At 37.6% G+C, this 13,657-nt stretch overlaps 1 pseudogene; it reads right to left on the bottom strand.

Moving 5' to 3' along the window:
- Window positions 1-2,301: 2,301 nt before the first annotated feature.
- Window positions 2,302-13,010, bottom strand: LOC148692403 (uncharacterized; annotated as a pseudogene).
- Window positions 13,011-13,657: the final 647 nt, after the last annotated feature.

Raw genomic sequence — 13,657 nt, 5'->3', positions numbered from 1 at the left:
TAGTGTATAAAAAGTGAATAAATTTGAATCTAAAAGTGTCTAAGTACCAAAGTGCGCTACGAGTGGGAGCGAACCCATTTCACACGCGATGTCAGAGCATAGGTAAGGTACAGTAGTGTGGGTAAGAATCATACCCTCAGAAATATCCATCAATACTAAGATTCGCCACAGATTCTTGTCGATACAAACTCAGCAGCTAAAACTTGGAGGACACCAAACAGAAGGTGTGAGTAAGCAATAAAACCAAGCTTCCCAAAGTTATTACCTCTCTAAAAGTAATGCCCCTAAATGTAAAACCCGTATCGTTTTCCATAAGACAGTACAACATATATACATATATCCAAATCATACTCAGAAATGACCAAAACCACGGTTTGCCATCAACTCCACCATACATTAATAAGTATGCCAAATGAACTAAATCAATATAAAATGATATATCAGTCAGAGTCATCTAAAATGACATGTACAACTTATCCACATCTCATCAATCATGGCTAGCATATAAGTCGGAGTCACCTATAGTGACCTGTACGACTTATCCACATCTCATCAATCCTGGCTAGCATATAAGTCGAAGTCACCTATAGTGACCTGTACGACTTATCCATATCTCATCAATCCTGGCTAGCATATAAGTCGGAGTCACCTATAGTGACTTGTACGACTTATCCATATCTCATCAATCATGGCTAGCATATAAGTCGGAGTCACCTATAGTGACCTGTACGACTTATCCATATCTCATCAATCCTGGCTAGCCAATAGCTCAATAAGTATACCTGCACACGAGTCGGAACCACCTAAAGCGGTCTGTACGACAGGACTGGGTGTAAATAAATACGCTCAAATGTTACGATCACGTGAAGACTGGGCGAATAATCGCGGGTCACCTACGAGTCGGAACCACCTAAAGTGGTCTGTACGACAGGACTGTGCACTTACCTTGAATCCAAGGTGAGCGTAAGGTGCGGGAGGTGAACATCACGTGAAGGACTGTGCCCTGGCCACGGGCGGGAGCACTAACACCGGGGTGCAGGTTTATGAGCTCTCAATGCATCTCAATATAACATATGCAACTCATGGCAACTAGTACGACAGTGTCGAAGTTGCCTAACACATAACTGTAGTCATGCTATAACGCAATCGATTCAACTAGTACCATAAACTCACCTGAACTTACCTGGGTGTCATGAGTTCACCTTTACACTTGAAAGCATTCCCAATAATTATATGCAAGTAATATACATATTGATATACCATGATGCAATCTAATACTCAACCATGTCGAAACATTCTCAATTATAAACAATACGGTGTGAAGTGTACAATCAATAACGCCCTACTCCCGAACTACATATTTTCAGGGATAATTATCCATGACGACCTAATTAACACTAATTTAGCTAACTAATTCATAAAACTAAAACTTGCCTTTACCAATTTCCTTCGCATTACTCAATTTCCCAAGCAAGGCTTTTGTCTCAAATATTTTATGGCTGCATCTAACGTCTTGTTAGACTGCCTACGTACCCTAAACAGGGATCAAGCCATTCGTAGTTCATATAGTACTTCAAGCATTCACAATAATTATATATGAAAGTAATATGCCTAATCAATTTAAAATTGTCGATAGAACTCTCAATAATATGTACGATAAAAATGAAAAGATGCACTCACCTGGAGTCCACGCTATGATTCTCTAGCACACGCATCGAGGCGTCCTGAATGATTGGTCCCTGTGACTAATTATCAAATCACATCTCAGAACTCTTATTCGTAGAATATGTAATTCACATAGAACACAACCTCAACGACATTCTAAAATAGTCTGAGACCCATTGACCACAAGTCAACTGTCGATCAAAGATTGACGGTAGGGTTTACAACCCTGTATAACTTGACCCGGAAGATCCGCATATCAGATTTCCAATCCGAAACTCCCAACGATCCAAAATATGTTTGTAGAATAACATATTAAAATTTCATTACGATCCAACGGTCAGATCTCCGCCAATTGCCTAAAACAAGTGGTCATGAACATTTGTTTTACTAACTTACAAATCCAATTCAGGAAGATCCGTAAGTTGGATTCCCGATCCATAAATTCCTATGATCTTTAAATATTACGTATTATAATGTATCCAGTTTTGGTGATGATCCAACGGTCGGATCATCGATTCACATTTTTATCAAGTAACGCATCGTAACGAATTTAGGTTCCAACTATCAACCTACGTCATTCAACTGACAAAACTGAATTCAAGACATTTTACATAGCCTAAAAATAGCATTGGCGGCTCACTCGCCACGCGCCGCCGCATGCGCCGCCACGGGTGGCGGTTGGCCGCCCCGACTTGCCGGAAAATCCAACTATTTCAAAAAATTCTCAAACTTCACAGAAATGAAGATCTCAGTGAGTGGAGCAACTTTCATACCTACCACGAAGTCCAAAAGTGGACGGAAGATGGTCAATTTTGCCCACAAAGCTGGCAGGTGCCTAAAACTTCTCGACGTCGATTCGTCGTCTATGGTGGTCCAACGGGGTCGAGGTTGGTTGGGTTTTGCTCCTGGGATGATGGGCTACAAGGCCCAAGTGGTGGCATCAGCCATCGCTTTGCCGATTTACCGGAAAATTGAAAAGGGTGGCCGGAGCACCATTGATTTTCGTCAACTTTCGTGGCCTCAAACCGCCACATACCATGGTTAATCAAGGTGGTTCTTGGGTGGGTTTTGTAGAGGGGAATGAGAGCTTCAAGATGGTGGTGGTGGCATTGAAAAACTCCACTGGAGTTGGCCGGAATCGACCTTGGAAGATGGGTGGTCGCGGGTTAGAAAAACCCACGGGAAAGCTGGTTTTTTTTTTTTTTTTTTTTTTTTTTTTTTTCCTTTTCTTCTTTCTATTTCTCCATTTCTGATTGGGCTTCACCTTAAATAACCAATTTCTGATTGGGGATTTAATTTAATTAACACTAAACCTTGAATAACCAATTTCGAACGTCCGTAACTGTACCGTTATAATCCGGACTAGGAAACGACTTTCGTCTATGTGTTCACATCCACTTGTATTACGAGAATATGTTAAAAGAATAAATCATACGTCTCTCTAGACGATGGTCAACAGAAGTCAAAGTCCTTACCTCTAGGGCAATTTCGTAAATTCACGCTTTTAAAATAAAATAAAAACGTAAAATTTGGAACGGGTTGTCACACATAACTTATAAAAAGTACCTCAAATTTAAATATTGTCATACAAAACATAAATTTAAAACTACGATTTCGATGGTCCTCCATTCCACTGGACTTCATAATGCCACCTGTTGTAACCTCCCTCCAACGCACCCTCCATCTACTTCATAAATTGTTCGTTCATATCATTATCAAGAGTATACTTACACTGTTACACATATATGCAAATAATTAATTCTAACATATAACAAAAATTTCACAAACTTAATTATTGATCCATCAAGAGTATACTTACTAATAATTCATCCATCACTGCCTTCTTCGCATTCTCCGGCACATCTTTCCAAGAACGCCACTTAGCAGTAATACAATTGTTACCCATGGCTACAACAATCGCATGTGCGAACTGAAAATGCTGACTCAAATCATTCGGCCTGGCGTTGATCACGCTATGATCCTTGTTTTTATCCTCCATCTGAGCAAGAACAGAATTGTGCAGAATAAGGAGAACAGAATTGTGAAGAAAAAGGAGAATAGAAGCGGATATTTATAGGAAGGCTAGGGCATTTGTGTGTGCGAAGGCTTTGTCGCACAAAGACCTCACTAAATACATTGCAGATTATGTTGATTCACATGCACTGAATGCTCTGACTGAAAACTGACTATAACTTGCATGATGAAGCCTTTGTTGCGCAAGTGTTCCTCGGTTTCCCAAGCGTTGAATGTTCTGTCCTAGAAAATGAACAAGCTTTGTGCGACGAAGACTTTGTCGTGCAAAGATATAGCGGGAAAATCTTTGTCGCACATTAGTTTTCCCGCCTTCTTGTTGGCTTTGCACAACGAACATGTTTTTTTCGTCGTGCAAAAGGTTTTTGCGACACCAAGTTCTCCATCGCACAGCATTCACCACCCTTGCATGACGAAGGTATGTTCATCGTTGCGCGAGGAGTCATTGTGCGACGGAATTTGCTTTGTTGCGCAAAATTCTGTCACGCATGTAGTTTTTCCTACTAGTGTTGATTCAAAATAGAAACACTTTATATAAACAATACAGTCCCTTTAATTCAAAAGCTCAATTATGATATCACCTAGATGCTTTCTTAAGTCAAACAGGTTCCTTTCCTTTTGTATATTCTTTCCGTAGTACATAACTACTAAAACATGGCATTAAAAATCATGCATTAGCCTTGTAAATACCAAATTAAATAAAAGGAACACCCAAAATTATTTTCTTCCAAAGAAAACATCTATAATATATGCCATACATTAGCCTTGAAAAAGTTTCTTTTCTTCTCCCCTTATGACACAAAAACACTGACTAACCTAAGCATTTTTTAAATTCTTTAGGCATAACATTAATAAATGTTTGAAAATTCATACTCATCAATTAAGTCACATACTTTGAATGAATTACATACCTCATGCCTTCATATGTTCACCACTTCTTTACAAACATATATATATATATATATATATATATATATATAATTGCATGACCAACCATAATTCTCATATAAGAATTGATAAAATACAAGTGAGAGTTGTCACATAATTACTACAAACCCCATTCATTTGTATAATGTCCTTGTTCTTGTAATTGGATGCTTTGTATCATTCTCAGTCAACCATAAGTCATACATCAATTTTCACAGTTAACTAGTCATGTATAATTAAATGACTACCGAGATAGGAAAGCAAATTATAGATAAACCCAATTGATTAGTCAAGTAGATTTCTCATACTGTTAATGGCATAAAATTTTAGCAACATCTCATGAAAAATTGGCTCAAGCAAATAGTTACAATTTATCATATGCCACAGTCTCGGCAAAATTAGAAAAAATTGTGTCACCTTACACATCCTTGAATCAAATTGTCACATCCTGGCCCGGGACGGATCACTTCCCTGGCCCGGGACGGATCACTTCCCGGGCCCGCTCCATCACCGTAGCACGATATTGTCTGTTTTGGGCTTACCATTCCCTCACGGTTTTGTTTCTGGGAACTCACGAGCAACTTCTCGGTGAGTAACCCATCATGGGATTGCTCTAGCCCCCTTCTCGCTTAACTTCGGAGTTCCTATGGAACCCAAAGCCAGTGAGCTTCCAAAAGGTCTCGTGCTAGGTAGGGATGAAAATATACATTTAAGAATCACTCCCCTGGGCGATGTGGGATATTACACAAATAGCCATATTCGTGATGCTATAAACGCAATAACAAATGTTGTTAAAATTTATATTGAACTACTTTCAATTATAGACTATATAAACTAAGCATATCCATCCCTGCAATGCAACTTTATGTTATGTTATCACAATCATATACATAGGCACAATATATCCCAATAGTATTGATAAATTCTAGAACATGACTAACTCCGTCTCCTACAATCAGAAAGATATGATGACATGGTTGAGTTTTGCAGGAACAATTTAACATTTCTTGAATCCAACACAACCATTCTTTGTATATAATTTATCATGAAGACCAAAAGAAAAGATCATACCAAAATTGCATATACCGATGTATATACGAACCTCTTCATTGGGCTTGCTCAACTGAGGGATCTCAAGAAATTTTTCAATGCAAAGTTAGAACAAATGTAATACATCCACATGCTAATAAAAACTAGATTATAATTGTATATAACCTATACTTCTGTCAAGTTTAGTCATGTGAACTTGTGACCTTAGGCATTGACCCGTATTTGGCCGTTGTCACTGTTCACCTTGGACGCACCTAGCACAGGAGGTCTATCACGTCGTTAGACCTAGCATCTTTTAGAATCTTGATATTAATTAGCACTAATTGGAACTATCACTAACCCCTTTTTTAGCAAGGGTCTTGTAGTTTGACCATGAGTTTAATCTGGTTAATGAAACTTAAATAACATGAAATTTAAAACAACATTTAGCGGGACACTCAAAATATGTTCAGAAACCTTATTTTAATATGGTAGTTTAATTCAGTTAACCAATAAAATTAAATGACAAACTTATAATATTGATGGGGCTAAAAAATAGTCCCGTTCGATTAGAGTTGATATATAAATATGATCTGACACTGTTCATTAAAAAATAAATTATTGCAGGGCTATAATTTGAATGGGGGCTAAACATAACCCCTTCATAGCCCTTTCTGTTGGAGATGGCATAATAGAGCCCACCTTGAAGCCCTTGTGGCCAACCGCCGCAGCCGCTGGCTGTGTAAAAAGGCGTTTCTTACAGTGGGGCTCAACCCCAACCTCCACGGCTCCAACTTATACATCAATAGTACATGGTCAACCGAAATATTAGCATTAAATTGAAATAAAAACTCTGAAATATTTCATGGTTTTTAGTTGTTAATCTAATGAATCGACTAATCAAATTTTCTTTATCATCCCTTTATCAGAACTATAGGTGGTAATCAAATTTGACTAATCAAATTGGCTTTTAAAAATTATATGTGGTTGCTGTTAAAATAGAATCAATCAAACACCAAGACCAAAACATGAACTACAAACATAAAGAGAACCAACCCAATTATGTACACACAAGAAAACAGAAAGGAAAACATACCTGCAGCAGCACCAGAACTTAAAGCCATTGCAAATTATCAAGAGCTCGACTCACGGATAGGTTATGGTCCAATATGAGCTTTAGTTTTGTGAGAAGAGAGGCCACTATATATATACATATAGACTTCACCAAATTAGATCAGGATTTCCTATCAAAATCCTCATCGGAAACAAACACTTTTTTTCGTGTCCTGCAATCTGATCTCAATGCTAACCAAAATCCTTTTCTATCAAGGATCAGCATTCCTTTCATCAGTAGGACTTTCTATCTAAATTGATTAACTATAATCGGTCCTAAAACTTCTCTTTCTCATACTCATATTCTTACATTCTTCCAATTGAGTATGAGAACAGTTTCAAGCACTCAGTTTATTCAATCATACTCAGATAGAAGTGATCACTAAGCCCTGTTAACAAAAGTTTTCAATCGCAACCAATCTTACATACATTTCAAAATGCAGAACTTTGAAACTTTATCACAACCATAACGCAAAACAGTTTTCAAGAGTTACATACATCCAATTTGTATCTTTATCATTGTGAACTCGATTCAAACCAGTAGATAAGCAAAACTATTTCCTCCCACTATTTCACATCCTTGACAACAAAGATTTAAGATAAATAATTGCCTCAAATAATGTATGAATCAATAATTCAACAACTGCTTAAATAGACAATCTGTCATAAAAGCATCAAATGAACTATCTCAAACTTTATTTTTCAAAAACACTAGACCATTATAACATGTCTCAATTCGAAAATAAAATAAAACAAAACTAGCTAATTGAGTACTAGCCTTAGGCTTTATTGAAAAACATAAAACCTGTTTTCATCACTGCACTAGCTCTTATAGCAACAACCAACAGTCAAGATGCAACAACAAATCACTCCCACTGATCAAATGATTCAAGAACCCCCATCCGTGCAACATGAGCTTTAAATCAGTACTTAAATGCTCCACTTGGCTCCTTCCCTAACCATATGTAATCAATTACTCTAATAGGTTTTAATTATATAATCAATGACTCTGATACCACATGTAAACTTTATGTGATTATATAATTAAAACACAAATGAAAAAGTTGGCTGACCTAATCACGAAGCGATAGCGATTGGAGACCAAGCAGAGACGATGTAGGTTGCGGCAACACCAAAGTCTTTTACAAAGCACCTAGCCGGATAACTACTTTATGGGAAGCATAGGGTTTGCAAGGACCTTAGTATTTATACTAGGTAAAGCATAAGGTTCTGTCCAAAAAGGAATCCCAAATCGCACTTTTTTAGCTTATCAGTTAAGTATCATAATCACATAAAATCAATGACTTTGTCAATCTTACTTGTATTACAAGACACCTAATATAAGATTGATATCTCTAAGAAATCAATATCTACATTAATCTCCACTATTACATTCCTATTATATGTTGATTTACATTGGAATAAATCCAACATTATCATATGTCAACATATAAAAAGAGCAGGTCACGAAGCTCCATTTTCACAGCCACAGAGATCACCACTTATGTTTTCTTCATTCTAGGAGGAAAGCCACTGCCATAAGCCGCCACTCATTGACCATGTAAATCCAAATTCACAAATGACGGAAGGCGACGACATTCTCGAATGACGGAGAATTAGAGTACCACATCATATAAACAAAACCCTATTCCTGTAATCCCACCACAACATCAAAACCCTATTCCTGTAATCCCACCTCAACTTTCTTTATGGTATTAGGTTGTCCCGCATGTGAAGCCTAATGGTCATACGTGCTCCATGTTACCCGATTTGTATTGTTCACGTGTTAAACTTGAAATTTGGTCACTCGTGAGGTAGCGTGTTGGAAGTATCAATCCCACATCTAAGAAAGAAGGGACCTTACATGTGCTTATAAGTTATAACTAGTTAAGTTACTCACCATATCGTCAATTGGTTTACTAATGGAACTTCAACTTTCTTCAAGCAAAACATTAAATGAGAAGTTGGACCAATCAATCAAACTAAACATTCGTTATTGACCTCAAAGAGAAGAAAAAACTAAGCATTGGTACAAGTTTCGATCAGCAAGGATTAAAATCCACTAACTGTTATCCGTCTCCAAAGATGTGCGATTCTGATCTTGAAATCCATGCACTTATCAGCATTGGATATGAAGGCATAGATTGCATAGCTGAAGTAGTACTACTAGTACTCTTGATACAATTTCTGGTAGAATTCATTTATAAACTCCATTTTACAATTATAAATGCATGTTTTGGCTTACAGCACCTTACAAGTATCGGCCAACACGACTCGATCTCAATGTCCACTGGATATTAGAGCCGAGGCCTATCAAGAAAAGAATGCTCATTGAAAACAACATGTTTTGACAAAAATATTTGACCTGTTGTATGACCAAGACACCTATAACCTAACTGATTCAGGGAATAACTTACGAAAACCCATTTTCATGAACGAAATTGTATCTGATTAGAATTATAAGGACGCAAATAAGGAAAACAAGCACATCCAAAATCTAATCATATGATGGTTCCCATGTGAATAATTTGGTAAATAGAGAAATTAAACCTAAACTAAAAAATTAGCATCATGTAAAGCTTCAGCCCAATAGGATTGAGGCAGGGAACCATGAGCTATAAGTGTTAAGCTAGTTTCAACCAAGCGTCTATGTTTACATTATGTGATACCATTTTGTTCACGGTGATGAGGGCAACTGTAACGAGGATGAATACCATGTTTTTTCAAATAGATTTTAAACATATTATTGATATATTCACCATCCCCATTAGTTTGAAATGTTTTAGTTTTGCAATTAAACTTGAAATGTTTTAATTTTGTAATTGAACTTGTTCTCCATTTCAATTTTAAATTCAATGAAAGTGGGAAACTCATCGGATTTTAACCTTAAAGGCCACTAACCATGTATAATGAGAGAAATCACCAATGAAAATGACATAATAATGAAAACTAGAAATTGATAAAGTAGGTGAAGACCAAACATCAAAATGAATTAAGTGTAAAGGACATTTATAAATGGAATCAGATGAAGAAAATTATAGTTTCTTGATTTTTCCCAATGGACATGAATGACATACAACAACAACAACAGCAAAACCTTTTCTCACTAAGTGGGGTCGACTATATGAATCCTAGAACGTCATTGCGCTCGGTTCTATGTCATGTCTTACGTTAGATCCAAGTACTCTAAGTCTTTTCTTAGAGTCTCTTCCAAAGTCTTCCTCTACGTCTTCGACCCTAAACCTTTATCCCGTAATCTCATCTTCTAATCGGAGCATCAGTAGGCCTTCGTTGCACATGTCCAAACCACCGTAACTGATTTTCTCTCATCTTTCCTTCAATTTCGGCTACTCCTACTTTACCTCGAATATCCTCATTCCTAATCTTATCCTTTCTTGTGTGCCTACACATCCAATGAAGCATCCTCATCTCCGCTACACCCATTTTATGTACGTGTTGATGCTTCACCACCCAACATTCCATGTCATACAGCATTGCCGACCTTATTGCCGTCATATAAAATTTTTCCTTGAGCTTCAGTGGCATATGACGGTCACATAACACGCCGGATGCACTCTTCCATTTCATCCATCCAGCTTGTATTCTATGGTTGAGGTCTCCATCTAATTCTCCGTTCTTTTGCAAGATAGATCCTAGGTAGCGAAAGCGGTCGCACTTTGGTACTTTCTGGTCTCCAATCCTTACCTCTAACTCATTTGGGTCTCTATTTGCACTGAATTTGCACTTCATATATTCTGTCTTTGATCGACTTAGGCGAAGACCTTTAGATTCCAACATTTCTCTCCAAAGGTTAAGCTTCGCATTTACCCCTTCCTGAGTTTCATTTATCAACACTATATAGTCTGCGAAAAGCATACACTAAGGAATATCATCTTGAATATGTCTCGTTAACTCATCCATTACCAATGCAAAAAGGTAAGGACTTAAAGATGAGCCTTGATGTAACCCCACAATTATGGGGAAACTTTTGGTTTGTCCTTCATGAGTTCTTATGGTAGTCTTTGCTCCATCATACATATCCTTTAAAGCTTGGATATATGCTACTCGTACTCCTTTCTTCCCTAAAATCCTCCAAAGAATGTCTCTTGGGACCCTATCATACGCTTTTTCCAAATCTATAAAGACCATGTGTAAATCCTTTTTCATATATCTACATCTTTCCATCAATCTTCGTAAGAGATAGATTGCCTCTATGGTTGAGCGCCCTAGCATGAACCTGAATTGGTTGTCCGAGTGTCTCTTGCCTCAGTCTATGCTCAAAGACTCTCTCCTAGGCTTCATTGTATTTGTATGACTCATTAGCTTAATACCCCTATAGTTCATGCAATTTTGTATGTCGCCCTTATTCTTGTAGATAGGCGCCAAAGTGCTTTTTCGCCACTCATTTGGTATCTTCTTCATTTTCAAAATCCTATTGAAAAGGTCTGTGAGCCAAGCTATACCCATCTCTCCCAAGACTTTCCACACTTCAATCGGTGTATCATTTAGGCTCACTGTTTTTCTATGCTTCATATTTTTCAAAGCCACAACCACTTCTTCATTTCTAATTCTGCAGTAAAAGGAGTAGTTTTTACATTCTTCTGAGTTACTCAACTCCCTCAAAGAAGTACTCATTTCATGTCCTTCATTTAAAAGGTTATGAAAATAACCTCTCCATCTGTCTTTGACCGCGTTCTATGTAGCAATAACCTTTCCATTCTCATCCTTGATGCACCTTACTTGGTTTAGGTCCCTTGTCTTCTTTTCCCTTGCTCTAGCTAGTTTATAGATATCCAACTCTCCTTCTTTGGTATCTAGTCATTTATACATATCATAAGCCGCTAGCTTAGCTTCTCTCATAACTTTCTTCGCTTCTTGCTTCGCTATTCTATACCTTTTTACCATTTTCATCGGTCTTATTTTTGTATAAGGCTTTACAACATTCCTTCTTAGCCTTAACCTTTGTTTGTACCTCCTCATTCCACCACCATGATTCCTTTTGGTGTGGAGCAAAGTCCTTGGACTCTCCTAATACCTCCTTTGCTACTTTTCGGATACAACTAGCCATGGAATCCCACATTTGGCTAGCTTCCCCCTTCTCTTTCCCACATGCATTGGGTGATTACTTTCTTTTTGAAAATGGCTTGATTTTCTAATTTTAGATTCCACCATCTAGTCCTTGGGCACTTCAAGGTCTTGTTCTTTTTTCTCTCACTTTTGATATGTACATCCATCACCAACAAGCGATGTTGATTAGCCAAGCTCTCTCTCGGTACAGCTATGCAATCCTTACAAGTTATATGATCCCCCTTCTTCATTAGAAGAAAATCTATATGTGTTTTTGACGACCCACTCTTGTAGGTGATCACTTGTTCTTCTCTCTTCTTAAAGAAGGTGTTGGCTTAGAAGAGAGTATATACCATTGCAAAATGCAAGATGGCTTCCCCATCCTCGTTTCTCTCCCCAAAACCATGGCCACCATGAAAACCTCCATAGTTGCCTGTCTCTTTGCCCACGTGTCCATTTAAATCTCCCCCTATAAATACCTTCTCCATTTGAGCGATTCCTTGCACCAAGTCACCAAGATCTTCCCAAAATTTCTCCTTCAAACTCGTATCCAACCCTACTTGAGGTGCGTACGCACTAATCACATTGATGAATTTTTGTCCTATTACAATCTTAATTGCCATAATTCTATCTCCTACCATCTTAACATCTACAACATCTTGTCTCAAGGTCTTGTCCACGATGATGCCAACACCATTTCTCGTTCTATTTGTTCTCGAATACCAAAGTTTAAAACCTGAGTTTTCTAGATCCTTTGCCTTAAGACCAACCCACTTAGTTTCTTGTAGGCACATAATACTTATCCTTCTCCTCACCATAACTTCCACTACTTCCATAGATTTTCCCGTTAAGGTTCCTATATTCCACGTTCCTAAACGCATTCTACTCTCTTGAACTCTACCCTCCTGTCCTAGCTTCTTCACCCTCCCCCGTTTAATAAGATCAAAGTACTTCTTTTGCATGTCTTGTGGAAAGTTGATAGGAGCATATGCTTCCAAACAACTTTGAGTGGAGTCGTTCAAAAAGAAGTTTCTATGGACCCCTTGCTCATTTAGCACTGCATCCGGGTGCCGATGGAGATACAGCGACCCTTGCTCACTTATCACTGTGCTTGGGCCACATAGCGCACCACTTACTAGTGATGCCCTAGCTTTAGCGTGATTTTGTTCTGAATTCATTATCATAAGGATTCGACGTAACCGAGGAGTGCCGGTTGTTGATACGTAGATTTATACGCACACAAACTAAACCCTATTTGTGACAATTGTAGTAATGATGTAAGTAGGGATCGTTCTAACCGGGGATTAACTAGGGATGCTAAATACTTGACTCAAATAAATAAAACTAACTTTTAAAACACGAAGACAAACTAAAAGACTCAAAACAAGTTTAAAAGACTCCAAATACTCAAAAACATAAAATAAGACAAATCAAATGATTAAGACTTAACAAAATAAGGGGGGGGTGATTGTGGTTGGACGAGATTAAATTAAACGGACAGATTATAATTTAAAACAGATAGTAAAGATGAATGTGATGAAAATATGGATGATGGAATAGCTAAGGGGTTCTTCTCCACACATGTTACACTTGCATACAAAATTGATTCTCAGTTGGTCTTTCGATAAATTATGAAACTCAATGCTCCAAGTTAATTAGGTCCGCTTAAATTAACTTTCAGATTTCCCTAGATTCGTTGGATTGAATGGAATACGCATTACAACCAAATTATTCTTAATCGAAGTCCCTAACTATGGAATACGCATGATAGAGACATTCAACAAAGATCATTAAGTTCAACGGAAATCATAAACATCGACGAGGC

This window comes from Pyrus communis, chromosome 12 (assembly GCF_041283825.1).
Source record: "Pyrus communis isolate YQ-2024b chromosome 12, ASM4128382v1, whole genome shotgun sequence".
NCBI lineage: Eukaryota > Viridiplantae > Streptophyta > Magnoliopsida > Rosales > Rosaceae > Pyrus > Pyrus communis.
This window is presented reverse-complemented; position numbering and strand designations above follow the sequence as displayed.